The sequence below is a fragment of the Macaca fascicularis genome, chromosome 5 (assembly GCF_037993035.2).
Source record: "Macaca fascicularis isolate 582-1 chromosome 5, T2T-MFA8v1.1".
Classification (NCBI taxonomy): Eukaryota; Metazoa; Chordata; class Mammalia; order Primates; family Cercopithecidae; genus Macaca; species Macaca fascicularis.
Genome location: NC_088379.1, coordinates 95,397,291 through 95,417,233, shown reverse-complemented (window position 1 = coordinate 95,417,233; position 19,943 = coordinate 95,397,291).

The window sequence follows — 19,943 nt, the reverse complement described above, 5'->3', positions numbered from 1 at the left end:
TTAGGGAAACACATAAAGAAAATATTTAAGGCTTTGTAAAAACCCTGACAGATGTTATTACTGAATGTTCATGTGGCCTGAATCAAATGCTGCTTTTTAAATGTGTTGAAATAATATTGGAACTAAGACCTGACATTACTAATTGCAATATGTTGAACAAATGCTTATTTGAAAGAATACTGAGTCTCCACTTACTCCTGCTGGGACCATTTTCATTTTCTGTGCTCTGTCATCATCGCCTGGGCTGCTTTTGCTATTTTCCTTTCTCTAGCTGTTTCATATAATATTTAAGTGCATCTAAGCTGCACGTGTGTGAGCTAAGTCCTCTATGATTAAAAAAAAAATAGCCGGCATGTGATTTAGCAACAGTATAACAAATTAGTTGTATTAATAATAATAATAAAAACCAGACAAATGCATTATTTGGGTTGTGCACCTTTATTTGAAGTCATATATAGTGTCAATTTTAGAATATTTATAATTATAATTAACTGCTTGATTATCTCCTTAATTTAATATTCAAGAAAGATTAAAATATTTTTAAAATAGCATACACTTAAGGCAGTAGTACAAATACAGTGAAATTGTCATTTCACTTTAAGAAATGCCATCAAATTTGGGTGTTGATTCAAACAAATCAATTGCAAAAAGACATTTTGAGAAAATCAGCAAAATTTGGTTATGGGCTGGGTATTAGTTAAACAGGAATAATTTGATTTAGTTCCATGTGATAATTTTATAGTTATATAAGAATATGGCTATACATTTAGAGATGCATGCTGAAGAACAGGAATGCAGTGATATAGAATTGCTTTAAAATACTTCAGCAAAAGGAAAAAAGATTCAAAAACACAATTTTGTCAAAATTGTGATACTTTCATTTGGGTATTGGGTATGTGGGAATTTATTATTTTCTTTTTTTCTAATTTTTTTAAATGGAGAACTGAGTAAATCGGCAAAATCAATGAAAAATTGATTGCTTGGAAATGCATAAAAAATAAATATGCCAGTAGTTCTGAAAATGCCATCCATTAGGCTTCCTCACTATGGCCCAGCCACACTGGCTGCTTTGGAGGCTCTTTCCTAAGGACCCTTGCAGAGGTCGTTTATTCTCTTAGAAACACTCTTGCCCAGGTATTCACAGGGCTTATCCAGAGGGCTTGCTCCCTCATTCCTTCAAGTCTTTCTTTAACTGTTACCTCATTGAGCTTTTCCCTGATTATTTTATTTAAACAGTAATACCCACCATCCTCCCCTAATATTCTGTATATATTTCCCTGCTTTATTTTTCTTATAGTGTTTATTATTGCCCAATACGCTATGCAATTTACTTTTTTTTTTTTTTTTTTTTGAGACAAAGTCTGGCTGTGTTGCCCAGGCTGGAGTGCAGTTATGCCATCTTGGCTCACTGCAAACTCTGGCTCCCAGGCTTAAGCCATACACTCACCTCAGCCTCCCTAGTAGATGGGACTACAGGTGTGCACCACCATGCCTGGCTAATTTCAGGCTGGTCTCGAACTCATGAGCTCAAGTGATCTGCCTGCTTCGGCTTCCCAAAGTGCTGGGATTACAGGCATGAACCACTGCGCCCAGCCACAATTTACTTTTAATTGTGTATATTATTTGCCCCCCTCCTCAGTAGAATGTAAACTCTATTAAGGCAGAATTTTGCTTCTGCTCTAGTAACAGCAATATTTCTAGTACTTGCTGAATAAACTAATAGGACAGACTCTGAAAGATGAGACCGGAGCTGTATTTCTGCCTGTGGTTACTAGGCAAAAGTTTAAAGAATGAAAAAAGATATTGAAGAAAGAAAGGCAACATTGCAAATGTGGCTCACAGCCCATATAGGCCAAAAAGTGCAGCAATATTCCCTTGTTCAAAAATATCTCAGGGAACTTTTCACACTCTAAAATTTCATTTAGATTAAAAAGTTTTGCTTTAAAATAAGCCCTTTGGAAAATTAAACTTTTATTTTCTTATACTTCACGATGAAAGTTTAGATTGTTAATTCTGTGACGATCAAGAAATGATGAATGTTTTAATGGGAATATGATGAAAGATGAGACCATGTTGGAATATACCAGGTGAGGTGGTGAACTTTAGAGGAATAAGCGCTAGGAGATGGATAGAAAGGATAAAGTAGCAGTGAGGTTCTGAAGTATGTATAGTGTTAATGTTTAAATCAGTTATAATTTTATAACAAAACTCTATGGTTAAGAAATTAATTCCTTAAAGATATATCTAAAACCTGAAATCAGAATTCTTATTCTGTTTTAAAAATGTATAAATGTGTGATCTTGCATTTTATAGACCTAAACTCTGACTGAAATAGCCATATTTTTAATGTGTCTTACTGTTTTCTGAAATTGTTCACCTAAATGTATGCTTGGGTTTTCTTACACCTAGATGCTGAGACAAGATTTTCATCACCTGTAATTGTGCTTCATCTATTTAGGCACCTCTTTCAATAAATATCAAACAGAGACAAAGTTCCTTAGTAAGAGATGTTCAATAGAAAAGGGATATAGAAGGGAAGGAGAAGAAGCAACAAGATAAAAAAATATTAAATGAAGATAACTACTCAAAAAGCTCTCTTATTTTGGTTTTCTAAACTGCGTTTTGACTAGTTAGCATGTGTTTGGGGTAAATTACTGAGCCTATGTTTTGTTAGGTATAAACTGAAGGGGCTCCACTAATGATCCCTAACGTCAATGATATCTTAAAAAATTTTAACAACCAGTCCTAGGTGACGGATAGCCAGAGAGAGGGAAGGCCTGATGTGTATTACTTACCAGTTCTGATCAATTTCTGTTGTATAAATATTCCCTCTGTGGCTACTTTGGTGGGATAATTAAGCTACCAACATGATCCTATGAAATAAGATTTATAATTTAATTCCATTGTGTTCAGAGAACATGCATTGTATGAGTTGAATTTAAAAGTATTTTTTGAGACTTGCTTTTTGGTGCAGGATATGGTCTATCTTGTAAGATGTCCAATATACATTTGAAAATAGTGTTTATTCTGCTGACATCAGGTGTAGTGTTTTAAAAATATCAATTAGATCAAGTTGATTGATAGTGTTATTTAAGTCTTTTATAACCTTACTGAATTCCTGTCAACTTATTTCATAAATAGTTAAAGTATGTTGAAATCTGTAACTATAATCATAAATTTGTCTACTACTCCTTGTAGTTCTGTTAGTATTGGATTCTTGTATTTTCATGTTATTAGATACCTGGAATAGGCAGAATTCTAAGGTTTTCCCCAAGATCTTGCTCCCTGATGTATATGCCCTGTATAATCCTTGGAGATTATTCTCAGTGAACCTGGCCTAATCAGGTTAGTCCTTAAAAGAGACAAAGGTTCTGGTGAAAGACATTCAAATTATTAGAGGAATTCCATGTGAGAAGGATTCCTTGTACCTGACTTTGAAAATGGAGGGGACCATGTGGCAAAATACAGTTGAGCTCTAGGAGCTGAGTGGCCTTCAGCTGAAAACCAGTGAAGGGATGGAGACCTCAGTTCTACAACTGCAAGAAATTGAATTCCGTCACAACATGTGGGCTTGGAAGAGACTCCTAACATCCAGAATAGAATACAGTCTAGCTGCCACATTGATTTTACCTTTTGAAACTGAATAGAGAATGTTATGTTCAGGATTCTGAGCCACAGAACTGTGAGCTGATAAATGGGTGTTTTTTTTTTAAGATATTAAACTTCTAGTAATTTGTTATGCAACAACACAAAACAAACACAGTGCATAAACATTTTAGATTATTATGTCGTCTTCATTAATTGAATACTTTATCATTATGAAATCATCTTCTGTATCACTGGTAATATTCTTTGATACGAAATCTGCATCGTCTTATAATTAATATGTCCATTCCACCTTTCTATGATAAATGTTAGCATAGAATATCTTATTCCATCTCTTTACTTGTAACCTAATTATGTTTTTATATTTAAATTGGATTTACCATAGACAGCACATAGTTGTGTTTTGCTGTTTTATCTAACCCGATATGGTGTGCTTTTTAATTGCAGATTTTAGACTTTTACATTTAGTGTGATTGTTACATGTTGAATTTAAGCCTCCTGTCTTATTGTCTTATATTTGTCCTAACTGTTCTTTGCCTCTCCTCTTTTTTTCTTTTCCTACCTTCTTTTGAATTAATAGAGTATATATTATGATACTACTTATGATTCTCCTTTGTCGACTTATTAGCTATCGCTCTTTATAGGTTCATTTTAGTTTCTGTAGGATTTATAGTGTCCATCTTTAACTTATTACTGCTTACCTTCAAGTAATATTATACTACTTGTAAAGTATAAGAACCTTACAAAAGCATACTTCCTTTTCTACTCTTCCAGAATTTGTGTTATTGTTGTCATACATTTTCCTTCTATATATATTACAAACAACACAATACATTATGATTATGTTTGCATTAAACAATTATGTTTTTAAAAGATTGAAATGAGAAGAAAAAAGCCTGTATATGTATGCATATAGTTACTGTTTCTAGTTTTCTATATTTCTTTGTATAAATTCATATTTTTATCCAATATTTTCCTTTTGCTTGAAGAACTTTCTTTAGTATCTCTTATGACATAGGTCTACTAGTGATAAATTCTTTCAGTTTTCATATGTCTGAAAGTCTAATTTCACTATCATTTTTGAAAGATACTTTGGTTGTGTAAAGAATACTGTATTAGTTTATTCTCACACTGCTAATAAAGACATACCCAAGACTGGATAATTTATAAATGAAAGAAGTTTAATTGACTCAAAGTTCAGAATGACTGGGGAAGCCTGAGGAAACTTACAATCATAGCGGAAGGAGAAGCAAACACGTCCTTCTTCACATGGTGGCAGCAAGGAGAAGCACAGTGCAAAGGTGGGGAAAATGCCTTATAAAACCATTAGATCTCATGAGAACAAACTCTCTATCACAAGAACAACATGGAAGTAACTGCCCCCCACGATTCAATTACCTCCCGCCAGGTCCCTCCCACAACGTGTAGGGGATTATGGGAATTATAGTTCAAGATGAGATTTGGGTAGGGACACAGCCAAACCCTATCAAATACCAAATTAATAGTTTTTTTGAAAAAAATTTGATTTAAGTACTATAAAGATTGCTCCAAAGTCTTCTAAGGGTTTTCATTTTTTGTAACCCCTCCTCACCAACAACGTCTGCTGACATTTTTTGCTCCTCTGTACAGAATGTACCTTTTTTATTGGCTGCCTTTAAGAGATTTTCTTTATCACTAGTTTCAAATGGTTTGATAGTGATGTCCACTGGTGTGCTTTTTGTGTTGTCTTCTATTTGTGGTTCTTGAATCTTTGTGTTTAAAGTTTTCATTAAATCTGGAAAACAAATTACCATTATTTCTTCAAATATATTTTTCTTCCTCCACCTGTAAGAATTTCAATTACATGTATATTCAGTTATCCTACAGTTCATTGATGTTTTGTTAATTTTTTTCAATTGCTTTTCACTCTGTGTTTCATTATGGATAATTATGGATAATTTATATTACAATTTTCAAGTTGACTAACATTGCAAATTTAAACATTTTACAATATTTTATCTGGCTTTAATCTCCTTCAATATATTTTTCATCTCAGTCATTGCTTAATTTGGGCTTTTAAAAAATTATCTTCTGATCTCAGATTCCTTCTTCATATGTGTATATTCATCAGTGCTCAACTAAATACTTGAGAATAGACCTCTGTAGCTCTTTGGAGCTTTCAGTCTGTGCAGCATTCTCCACTTTAGTACTCTGCCCTGCATATATTTATGTTATACTTAAAATACTCTAGAATTAATTCATTTCTGAAAGTTTATTGCTAATAAATTTCTACAGATTTTAATGTAAAAGATAATAATCTTTGTAAAGTTGTTTCTTATGCAAGCTATCAATAATGGCAGGGAGACTACATGTTTTCTTCATTCTTACAAAAATCTGGAATCTTCTACTTTTTTACAATTTAAAATTACCCTTAGAATGACTACAGAGAAGAATCTAATTATAAAAAGGAGTTTACAATTCCACTTGTAAATTTAATAACATTAGAAAACATTGCCTGAAACTAAGTTGAAATAACCTACTATGAAATGTTAAACTACTCCTGTGAACAACAGCATTAAAAAAGTGATCTGAAATGTAACCCAGGCTAAGGATCCTTCTGTAACACTGCAAATTTAAATTGTTCAGAACTTTCCTGGATTTCTTTTTATCTGTTAGTGTGTTAACAATTTTATTGTACCAACAAATCTGTTTGACAAACTGTGGAGAAGAAAGTGACAGCGATGGAGCAATAAATAATGTATATATGCAATATATTAGCTTATTATGAAAAACAAAATAAAATAAAGTTCAACATATTTCTTTGAAATTATAAAACCTATTTTAGAATTTTTTTTTATACACTGAAGTAAATACTTAAAATTTTTAGTAGTAAATTAATCACAAAAACCAATCATGTGTAATTTGAATTATCTTTTTTCTTGTAAATGTAATGGGAAATGTTCCCTTGTCCCCCTTGCCAGGGCGTGCGGTGGGGGTGTGGCTCTCTTCTTCTTAATAAAGGTATTCTTTTACTTTTCTCTGCATCTGTAAGATTAATTACATAAAACATTCCAAAATTAGAAGATACTTAAAGAGAAGAAATTATAAAATTCACAATATCAAATGAGTTAAATATTTTAAAATACTAATTTTATTCCCCCAAGTGTAAGATATATATTTATGTGTTGCCCTAGTCACATGTTTACTCATAGTTGAATTTAATCTACTTGTGTTTCTGAGGCTAAGAATGACTTTTTTAAATTAAAAAATAAGAATAGGAAAATTTTTTTTAGTGAATCTAGAATTATCTTCATTATTTGGAACTAAAAGACACTCCTTAACAATTGAATGTAAATTAAGGTGCATTATCTTTCAAACCTGAAAGTATCTTTATTATCTCTGATATCTATTATTTTACTTATTATTTTAAAACAATCTGAAGTAGGCTTATTTTTAATAGTTGCTAATTTTTAGGCAAATACGTCATATGTATAATAATTTCAAGATTGGACATGTTATACAATATAAAAGAAATAACAAACGCCCTTGTATTTTGAAATGCAGCATGAATAAAGCTTTGTATCTTTTTCTCTTTTGAACAAATTGAGAACATGGACAAAATTAGTCTTAACTTTTTCTTGAAAATTAGTAGAGAAAGAAATTGTAGCTTTTAAGGGCGTGCAATTTTGTTTCTAAACAACAGATGGCACTATCAAATTCTAAATTTACTAAATTTTTTTCTATTTTTTTCCCTTTTTTAAAATTAAAAAAGTCATAATAACTGTCTTAGCTTCAGAAACACAAGTAGATTAAACTACAGAATTACAGTTTTACTGGTCTTGAAGAACAATATTTGTAGGATCTTGAATAAAATACTGCTTTTTCAAAATTAACACTTGATGGTAGTTAAAAAGCTGTTTGATCAAATTTTAGAAGTATTAACATCAAAACAAATGAAATCAGTGCTCATAATGTAATTGATTTACACCAATAGGAACTGAATTCTCCACTTTACAACTAGGATATTCTCCTCTGAGCATTAGTAGAGATAAGGATGTTCTGTGAGGGAAGAGGCTGACCTCGACTGCACTAGAACTAAGTAGCCTCTGGGAAGCCCAACATCTGATAGTCACATAGAACTTAAAATGCAAATCAAATCAAATAATAAAATGATAAATTTGTTTTTTTACTTTCCCTCAAGAGCTATAGTCAGGGTAGAACATTTGGGAACAGAGCTGAGAAGGAGGAACGATTGTTAAAAACGGTTTTGTTCTCCCAGAAAATAAATGCCCCAGTCTGGTATAGGAAGAGGAGACTCATTTATTGTAGAATTTTGCTATGGACATGAGTTCTTTGGTAGAAGTGCTTACAGTCAGCGACTTTATCTCCATGACTGCCCTATTCTGGTCCACCCCGTTACTGCCAGGTAAGGTGGAGGTAGAGTTGCCAATTTCAACCATTTATTTATCTATGTGTTATCTTATATCTTACTCTTAGCAATCCTAGTGATATACCAGTCTGTTGTATCAAGTGTTCTTTCTTAGAACAATATTCTAGAAATTTAGCCTAAAATATTCTTGATCTCTCATTATCCCATTTCTTTTGTTTGTATCTTTTTTCTTTAAAAAAAAAAAAAAACTCAAACTTTTTCTTTCTAATGTCCTCTTTATCACTCAAGAGTAATTTACCACATATCTATGTTCTCCTTACTTAGCAAAGTATTAATAATTATCCTTTTCCATTTTTCCTACATCAATCCTTTCAAATTCTTATTTTGCTTGACAAAATAGATATTGAATATAACTAAACCGCTTTAATCTCACTTAATACTTTCTTTTCTACTTTAGGATATCTCTTTATGTGTAGCTTGGAAGAACCCCCTACTTCAGTTTATATGTTCACTATTTTTATTTCTCTATTGAACTTAGATAAATGGATTATTCAATCATTTTGAGTATACTATGAGCAATATACATTTGCTCTATTAATTTAGTAACAGTGAGAGTAAGGTTTAACTCTATCTATTTTCCCAGGACTGAAAACAAAAGCCTTAAGTAGTAGCCACTTTCCATTCTTGGTTGTGAAAAACTCTAGGGCTTCATTAATTATCTTGGGATGTCATGATGTTCTCAAAAGCAAACCAATATAAAACTAAGGAGTGTCTAAGGCAAGCTTTCTAACCCATGGTAGGTTGAATGTGGCCCAAGACAAATTCGTAAACTTTCTTAAAACATTATGAGTTTTGTTTGTAAACTGCTTTAAATGTCATATGGAACCAAAAAAGAGCCCACATAGCCAAGACAATCCTAAGCAAAAAGAGCAAAGCTGGAGGCATCACACTACCTGACTTCAAACTATATTACAAGGCTACAGTAACCAAAATAACATGATACTGGTACCAAAATAGACATATAGACCAATGAAACAGAATAGATGCCTCAGAAATAACATTACACATCCACAACCATCTGATCTTTGACAAAACTCACCAAAAAAAAAAAAAAAAAAAAGCAATGGGGAAAGGATTCCCTATTTAATAAATGGTGTTGGGAAAACTGGCTAGCCATATGCAGAAAACTGAAACTGGACCCCTTCCTTACACCTTATACAAAAATTAACTCAAGACGGATTAAAGACTTAAACATAAGACCTAAAACCATAAAAGCCCTAGAAGAAAACCTAGGCAATACCATTCAGGACGTAGACATGGGCAAAGACTTCATGACTAAAACACCAAAAGCAATGGCAACAAAAGCCAAAATTGACAAAGGAGCTCTAATTAAACCAAAGAGTTTCTGCACAGCAAAGAAACTATCATCAGAGTGAATAGGCAACCTGCAGAATGGGAGAAATTTTTTTGCAGTCTACCCATCTGACAAAGGGCTAATATCCAGAATCTATAAACAACTTAAACAAATTTACAAGAAAAAAACAAACAACCCCATCCAAAAGTGGGCAAAGGATATGAACAGACATTTCTCAATAGAAGACATTTATTCAGCCAACATACATATGAAAAAAAGCTCATTATCACTGGTCATTAGAGAAATGCAAATCAAAACCACAATGAGATACCATCTCACACCAGGTAGAATGGCAATCATTAAAAAGTCAGGAAACAACAGACGCTGGAGTGGATATGGAGAAATAAGAATGCTTTTACACTGTTGGTGGGAGCGTAAATTAGTTCAACTACTGTGAAAGACCGTGTGGCAATTCCTCAAGGATCTAAAACCAGAAATACCATTTGACTCAGCAATCCCATTACTGGGATTGCTACTATAAAGGCACATGCACACGTATATTTATTGTGGCACTATTCACAATATTTTGTGGCACTATTCACAATAGCAAAGACTTGGAACCAACCCAGATGACCATCAATGTTAGACTGGATAAAGAAAACGTTGCACATATACACCATGGAACACTATGCAGCCATAAAAAAGGATGAGGTCATGTCCTTTACAGGGACATGGATTAAGCTGGAAACCATCATTCTCAGCAAACTAACACAAGAACAGAAAACCAAACAGCACGTGTTCTCACTTATAAGTGGGAGTTGAACAATGAGAACACATGGACACAGGGAGGGGAACATCAGACATTGGGTCCTGTCAGGGGGTGGGGGACTAGGGGAGGGATAGCATTAGGATAAATACCTAATGTAGATGACGGGTTGATGGGTGCAGCAAACCACCATAGCACGTGTATACCTATATAACAAAATTGCATGTTCTGCACATGTACCCCAGAACTTAAAGTATGTATATACATAAAGAAAGAATAAAGCAGAAGGGGAATGGGGGGACAAAAAAATAAAAAAGAATAAAGCTGAAAGATTTACATTAAAAATTATGAGGTTTTTGTGCTCACCAGCTATTGTTAGTGTTAGTGTATTGTATGTGTGGCTCAAGACAGTTCTTCCAGTGTGGCCCAGGGAAGCCAAAAGATTGAATACCCTCGGTCTAAGGTGTACTGAAAGCTCTAATGGGGGGTCAGGGAAGAATGAGATTGAAGCAGACATAGCTGCTGATATCCTACTGTCAATTTCGAGTCTACCAAGAGAATAATAGCAGTAGCAGGAGTAGCGTACTCGATTGTTTACAGATGACAGATACATATGTAAATGAATAAAGATCAATTTTCCTTGAAAAATATAGATATCCAGTTCTATCTTTCATATTTTCTGTTTTCATATGATATGGCACATTAGGATTAATTTAAGCTGCAAATAGCAGAAAAATGCAAAATAACAGTGGCTTAAATGAAATACAAATATTTTATCTCTTGAAAAAGTTCTGATAAAACAGTCAAATGTTATAAGGGCAACTGTGTTCCAGAAAGTTCTCAAGGAGCCAGGCTACCTCTAACCCACTGCTCTGCCATCTCTAGTTCATGTCCTATGTCCTCAGGGTCCAAAATGGCAGTAAAAACCCTCCTCATCATATCTGTGTTTCAAAAAGTAGAATGGAGAAAAAGATGGAGAAGAAAAGGTGGCATTAAGGAAGATTCCAGAAGCTGCCATATGACACTTCTGTTAACACTTAATTGGCCAAATTTTAATCTCATATCACATAAGCTGTAAGAGATGCTAGAAAATGTACTTGTCTCCACTCTACATGGACATTATCAGAGTATTTCTCAACAGAGAGGTCTATGTAATAATAGTAAAAAGTAAAAGTGGACACAAACCTAGTCCTTTACCTTTCAGTGGAAGTAAAAATGCTGTATTAATATTTGCTCTCTCTCTCTCTCTCTCTCTCATTTCTGGTTTTGACAATCAAATTCAGCTGAATACGATTGAAACTAAAAATCAAGGAAAGTGCATTATACTCTGTTGTTATGGTAACTGGAATGGTGAAATGTGTGTATTATTTTCACACCCTCAATAATACATTTCTAACTATATATTTTTTAAAAATTGCTGCAGGGTTTGCTTAATGACCAGAGTATAAAGGCATATTTGTTTCTCAGTTGGCAAAAACACAGTTTTGACAAATTTGACAGGTTTTTGTAGATCTGTAATTTATTTGATTTAATTAAATTTTCATCTTGTTCTCACGATGAGTTATTGCAAATAAAAAATGAAGGTTTAAACAGGAAAGTTTTAAATTTGAATTTTCTTGGTTGAACTCCTCATACTTTTCACTTTCAATTCACTAACAGAATAAATACATCATTCCACTGAATATGAACCATCCATACAAAGAATACATGACCAAATGCAATGTCACTCGGTATTTAAAGTAACCTATAAATTACATTCTGTCTCATTGTCCACAAAATACTACAACTTGCATATTTGGATAAACATTTTGTTCATGGCATGTACATATATGAGGCATGCATAAGGATAAATAGATATAAAGTTGTAAAAATTAGACAAATTTCATATTTTTGTCCAGTCTTGAAACTTTCATTTTTCTAAAACAAAATATAAAATGCAAATTTTAAAAATAAATGTGCCATCATCACATTAGGGAATATTAGGGAAAACTGCATGAAAAATATACAGAAACACTTCATACTTTACAAATCTTTTGTACATCCTATATTATTTCAAAGTCCAAAGTTTTAAATATGTTCAGTTTTGAAATGTATTAGAAATGTTTATCTAAAGTTTTGTTGGTGTTAAGATTAATATATTAGTATTATTACATACAGAAAGACAGAGGGTAAAAGTAAAGTTAGTTTGAATATGACTGTCATTTTAAGTCATTAACATTTAACCTTACGACCATTACCTCAAGTTGGCCCATATCACTGCCCAACCTAAACACATGGTTACACGCAGCCGGTAAAGTACATGGCAGGAGTATTGAGATATCAAGGAGTCACTGTGTGTCAGGAAATGATAAAGTTCCCCAGCGTCTCCTCACCTGTGCCAGGCCGGCTAAGGGAAACCACATTCTACATTCATGAAGAGTGATCCGTGGGCTTGAAAGGCAAGTAAGTGGAAAGAAGTGTTTATCCCAGCAATTCATGAAAATATTGAAAAAAAGAAAAACTAAGTCAGCTTTCTTTGGAACCCAAGTTTCTGCCTGCCTTTTTTGTTTTTTTTTTCCTTAATTTTTTCTGTTAAAGCTGCCACCATTTTTCCAGATGCTCAAGATAAAACACTCAACACAGAAATGTATGATTTTATTGTGAGATACAGGTTTGTTGTTTACACTCTACCCTCCTATCCATCGCACCCTTCCAGTTCTGCTTGCTCTCAGTCTCCACCTCTGATTGCTACTTACACAATTCATGCCATGAAACACCATCAGATTATTCCAGCACACACCGGTATCTCCAGGCCTTCCCTGGTGCACTGCACTCCCTTCTTAGCCCACAGGTATATACACAGGCACACAGGCACATTCAAACATTTTAAGGCTCAGTACTCAAACTCCAGTATTTAGTTTGATATCCTTCAACAAATCAAAAGCATATTTTACTCCAGGACATGGGATAAACACATTCATTAACAAAATATTAAGATGAAATTCCTGCACTTAAGGAAAACAGTGGGGAAATTGGCCTTCTAACATGGTACCCTTTCCTGTTCTCCAAATGTACTGCTGGATATATTTTCACAAACCTAACACACCCACGTAACCAGCACTCAGATCAAGAAGGAGAGGAGAACCACAACTGGAAAATGCCTCACAATGTATTCTCTTAGTAATTGCCCCAAGGGTAACAACTTTCCTGACTTCTAAGAGTAGAGAGTAGTTTTACCATTTTTATTTTTATATAAATTTAATCTCACACACACATAAACACACAAACATACAGATTTATTTTGCATATTATATTGGTTTTCTTTTGCTGATATAACAAATTACCAAGAATTTAGTGGCTTAAAGCAATAGACATCTATTATATTTAAATTTTGTGGGTTAGAAGTCTGACGCAGAGCTCACTAGGCTTAAATTAAGGAATTGCCCAGGCTGTGTTCCTTTCTGGAGAATGTGTTTCCTTGCTTTTTTTGGCTTCTAGGGGTCACCCACAGTCCTTGGCTTGTGGCACTCTTTCTTCATCTTCAAACTTAGCAGTGTTTCATCATTGTGATTAGACTGAACCCACATGCATCAGTCAAGATAATCTTCCCACCTCAATATCTGTAACCTTAATCACATCTGCAAAGTCCCTTTTGTGAAGTAAGGCAATATATTCACAGATGGCAGGGATTAGGATGTAAATATTTTTAGGAGATCCTTATCATAGGATGGAATTGCTGGCCATAGAATATGTATATATTCAGATTTACTAGGTATTGCTAATTTTTCAAAGTGGTTATATCAATCTGCACTCCAGCTAGCAGTGTATGAGTTGTCAATACTTGATATTTTTGCCCTTCTGACTTTATCTGTTTTGGAGAACAATATTACATTGTGTACTTGAGTTCTCATAATTCCAAATTTTCTGTGCTTTTCAAAGTGCTGATTTGAGAACTCTGAAGTGTCCAACACATTACCGTACTTGGAAACCAACAAGTTAGCCTGACAAAACTGTATAGATATTTGCAAAAGACATGAGATTCCTGAGTCAAAGATGAAAGACAGTTTATCACTCATAGCAACAGCAGGTGCAAAAATATCTGCACTTACTCCAGTTCTCCATGCCCCAGTTCCCACAGGACAACACAAAGAGGGCCAGGTGCCTGTGCACACAGCGGGCTGCATTACAAAAGAGGAACCCTGAGCTTAAGGGATCAAATCCTTTACAATGGAGAATATGCGTGCCTGCCCTTTGCCCTAGGATGAGACACTGTGGCTATCTTCCAATGTTGAAATAAAACTTGCTCTGGAGAAAAACACTATATTCATCTTCCAAGGCCATTCTCAATTAATATATCCTTGAAAATGTGTTCTGGAAAAAAGGCAACGAGTGAATCTGTTTCTAAGACATGCAGAAAAGTAAGAGACGAATGGGTATTGTCTCTCAACATTTTGCCTGTCTTTAATCTACTCTGAGGCTGATAAATAAATTATGATAAATTCAACAAACACAATTCACCATATGGCTGTATGGGGTGTATATATGGAGAGTATTATAAAAATAAATTAAAAGATGTCCTTGCCTTCAAGAGCTTACAAATTAGATGAGAAAGAGGATATGTGTACCTTTCCTATACATGTGTTATACTTCAAACAAAGGTTTTAAATGCAGCAGTACACAGTGTCACAATACTGAACTGACTTGCATCAACAAGGTGAATCTGAGCAACTCCTTTCATCTGTTTGCCATTCTGAGCCTGTTTTCCTAACTATAAATGGATGGAGATGATGATGATAAGTATAATATTGTACTAGATTGAATAACATCCTCTCAAAATTCATGTCTACTTGGAAATGAAGAATGTTACCTTATTTGGAAATAGAGTTTTTCATACATTATGATGAAGTCATATTATAGTCTATTGACTGGCGTCTTTATAAAAAAAAAAAGGAGGGCAATTTTGATACAGAAACACATCAACACAGAGGCAAGACAGCCAAGCGAAGACAGTCAAATGAGGCCGCTACAAGCCAGGGAGTGCCAAAACCTGGTGGTGACCACCAGAAGCTAAGAGAAAGCAAAGAAGTATGCTTCCCTAGAGCCTTAGAAAGAGCATAGCCCTGACTAAACCTTAATTTTGTACTTCTAACTTCCAGAACTGTCAGAGAATAGATTTCTGTTGTTTCAAGATACCCAGTTGGTGATAATTTGTTACAGTAGCCCTAGTAAATTAATACAACTACCTCCCTACCTACCTAACTACTTCGTAGGCTTTTGCAATATATAGATGGCATAATTTATATTACAGTGTTTGAAAAGTACTACATTTGTTTCCTCTCAATGTTCGTTAGTTCCATGGTAATAACACTCAAAGTAGGACATACTCTTCTAAGATATATGACAAAATCTTTCCTCTACGAACAGAATGAAATGAGGCATACGGGTGGGGAAATATATCACATATCCAGTTGATTGAAACAAAATGACTCCCAGAATGCTGGGACTCATGTCTATACAGTAATTTTGGTTTCCTTTGGTCTTCCATTGTCTCTTTTTATTATCTCCACATATTAAAAACAATGCACTTCAAGGAAGGTCTTGGTGCCTAGGCAGGCCCAATATACAGTAGTGCTTTTCTTTGTCTATGCTCTGAACCAATTGAGAAAAAGGCAAAAAAGAAGAAGGCAGAGCGGAAATTAAAATATTACTTCTATTAGTATCGACACCTAAATTATAAAACATAGCTTAAATTTAAGAGACAAACAGGCTTACTAACTGGATCACAGAATTAAACAAATTTACCCATTCAGTCTTCTGTAGCACTAAACTGCAACTGGCCTCTTCACGAGATCCACAGGTAACACTTAAGGCAGGGCCATGACTAGGGAGTGCCATACTCCTTTCAAGATATACAAAGTAAGTAAAAATGTATTACAAAATGCTTTTTTTTTTTTAATCGTCCAATTACTGTTATAAAGATTCTTGATTGTATTCAGGCATCATTTTTCCTTTTCAGATCAGGAACTATATTTACATGTTCTTTACTGTCAAATACATCATCTTCGATAATTTTGTATCTCCTACCTTGAGAGAAGATAGCAACATTGTTACTATTCACAAGGCGGTGGCTTTCCAGAATCCATTTGTACTGAAATGATATGGATCTTCTTGCCTCTGCAGTTCCCTAACGCCATTTGTTTAACGCTTTTTACATGATTACACATGATGTGCCACCCACAATGCTGCCTGTGAACACTGGCTTCCACTGACTCTCTCACTGCTGTCACTGTGCTTTGTGGATGAGGACTAAGTATACAAATCTTGTATGCAGAAAAATGTGAACAACAATTGTTTACTGTACAGAATTTGATACTGTAAACTTAGAATAACACATTTTATAGTCCTATCCTCTCTTGAAGCTTTTAGGATGTAATCACTGAATTTCCAGAGTGTGATTTCTTTAAATGTTGACCTCACTCTGTCTGTCATACATGGCCATCAGCCAGGAGGATAGGGGAGGGGCTGTGAGCAGAGCTAAAAGAGCAGTCACATTTGTGTAAAAACATCCATTCCGACCTCCAAGGACAGTTTAAGATCAACTATTGAGAACAAGACTTCACCACAGGGAGGAAAAGCAAGAGAGGACATGGATCAGAAGGACTCGTTATCAACAGGGAGCAACAGACTTGAAAGCTGTCAGATATGTGTGGTTATTCCTGAGGTTTTCCTGATGGGTGGCACAGAGCCTGTGGAAAAAGTGGCACAGTAGCTGGAGGAGCACACAGGGTACAGTACACCTTTCCCCACCCAACTCTTATGGTGACGTAGACCTGAGGTGGTACCATGAAGGAAACATAGACAGATGAGGCCGCATGCAAGAGCCCAGACACATGGCTCAAGCTCCCAGGGTCAGTGATAGTGGATAGCTAGTTGGGAACCCTGCACTGGTTCTGTGTTCAACATGAGTGGGTCACCCTAAAAGACATGTCAGCATGGTTCTGCCTCCCCAGTCTTGCAAAGAAATATCTCTCCACCCAGTGAGAAGTGATCCACTAGCCAGGCTGCCCTCCTAGACCTGAATTAACCATAGAGTCCTAGAATTATTCTATAGGCATGAACCCCAGCATTCTATGGGACATCTAGGTGACCCCACAGGCAGCGGGGCTAGGAAGTCTGAGAGTAATTTCTCAAAAGGTTGGCCCACAGGGGTCCTGTCCAGGATGGGAGGGCAGCTCCTTAAAAGCACTGCAAACCCTGAAGTTCCCAGCATGGGAGGGAGGGGGATTTGGAGAATTGTGAGGAAGCCATTCCAAAGTGCTACGGTGTCCAAGTGTAGACTTACATCAAGAAGAAATTGAAACTTGACAGCTTTTCCCCAAGTGGTAAGAAGAAGTAGCTGAGCCAAGCCTAATTGTATATTCTTCCCAGTTTTAACCCATTTATTAAATTACCACAGCCCTCCTGAGCAGAATAAGGGGTAGGGAAGGAATTCAGGAGAGTTCAGGGAAAACACCTCCTCATGAAAACTCAAAAATTTGGAAAACTGTTGGTTCCTAGTAATCGAGATAGCTACATTTTCCTTCAGTTACCAAAACGAAACTTAGGAAGTTCATTGTCTTTTACTCTTAATCCGCAAACAGCTTAGTCCTGTGAACAAACATGAATCGAAAGAGCCAGTCCTTCAAGACACAACCTGAGTGGCTAAATGGGGCTATGTTTTAAATAGGGACAAGTGGCCATTTGCTAACTAAAGGTCACATATGTACATTCTGAGTTCCCTGAAAACTCACAGCTCTGTTCAACTTTGGTACTTCCAGAGCTTACCTGATCCTACCAATCAGGCCTGGGCTGCTTCAACCAATCAGGGCTCAGCTGTATCAAACAATGGGAACTGAGCATTTGCATAAACAAACCTGACTGGAAACTTGGATGGGAACTTTCACTGTAATAACTGAACCTTCTCTTGGCTCTCTGGATCACACCTTCATTTTACACCAAAGGCTTTGTCTCACGGTTTGCAAACTGTTCACTGGAATAAAGTCTTTCTTCCAAATTCCTTTTCAGAGAACTTTTGTTCACAGTCCCTACTATCCAAGGTAAATCTGTAATCAATATGTATGTGTTGGAAAGTATTTCTTTCTTCCTCCCCATCTTTCAATCCTTGTTCTCTTCTAATCATCTTACAGATAATGTCTAAGAAATTGGCTTATTTAAGTTAAACGTTTTGACTTCCTTACTACTCATTTGAAAGTACAAAATACCTCAGTTGCGCATGCCTACCTGCTACGTCAACAGTGTGCTGCTGCATATTAAGAGGGACCCAATTTAAAATCACCCGGAAACGGCAAAATCTTACTTTTTCTTGCTTTAGATGACCTCTAATTTTATGGCTGATATCAGCCACAAACCTCCCCTTCCTTGTGAAAGGAGGGCAGCCTTCAAACTGAAGTTCAGAGCATTGTTGTACAACATTCCTGAGGTATATTGCTCCCCATGGGATTGGGATCTGTGCCACAGAACCTATAAATGGGATTTACACAAGCTTCTGTTATTGTCCAGGGAATAAATTGTGGACCATAAAAGTGAAATATATAATTCCCAATGCCTTTTAAATGTATAAATATGCACAGCAGCTCAGTGCACTTTTCACTGGATTAACAGCATGCTGCTACACTGTGATACTGCCAAGAAATACCTTATATTTCAAAGCAGAATACATTACTCCTAGAAAAGGAGAAGAGCAGCTCTAGGGTATGCCCATGATCCCTCTGTGAATCTGTTGTCTGCTTCATTGCCTGAGGCAGAACGAAAGAGCACGTGGCCAAGAAGGAGCCTCTGGATCAGCCCAACATGGGTCCTCGGCCTCAAACTATGGCCTCAGTGACTGTTTCCTGATTCACAGAGTAAATACTACTGTGAATATCCAACACAATTCAGAGGATTGAATGAGGTTAATTAACTTCATTAACAATTATTAATTAATTAATTAATTAAAAACATTAGGTCACAGCCTGGGCCATAATAAGCTATCAATAAACACTTACTATTGGTGTTGGCAATCTTTACTTTTATTTAAGTGATGTAATTCCTCCAATTTACTTTATTTGAGTGATGGACTTATAGATATATATTTATAACTTATATAAGTGTAAGTAGTTATACTTTTGGATTATACTTATACAAGTACTTATATAGGTTATAATGAAGTATGTAAGTATATTTATAGCATATTTATACGATTAATGTAAGAAGAATATTTTTTATAAAATGATCTAACATGCTAAACTATAGAAATTAAATAAGTAAAATTATAATTTACTTTAGCTTGTGTTTATCTGACTCTAACCACCTGGACATTTAGTCCATTTACTGCAGTACTTCTCCAAGTATGGTTCTTGGGCCAGCACCATCAGCATTACCTGGGAAATGAGTTAGAAATGCAAATTCTCAGGCCCCACTACAGGCCTATATGAAAACTACTGATTTAGTGTTTCTAGAAGGAAAAAAATCAAAACACTTAGCTTCTTTCGGGAAAAAAATAACTCTGATATTGATATATACCTCTCTTCACTTTTAAAAGTTTCTTCTTATAGAAACCAGATCTGATTGGATTGTTAAAATTAAATTTGTAAATTTTTTCACAATGAATTTCCTCTGTGGTGGTCTATGTTTAAGGAAACACTCATCCCTGAACTCAACTGTACCGGGTTGGGCATGTTTTCTACTTGTATGTCTCTCTTCTTGTCTTCCTTCTCTCTTGAACCCTAGTCTCCCTCCCTGCCTTTTCAGAACTGTTTCCGCCTGGAGTTCTTAGCCTACTCTCTTTTATCTTTCCATCCAAATATAGTCACCAATATAGTCCTCTTCTC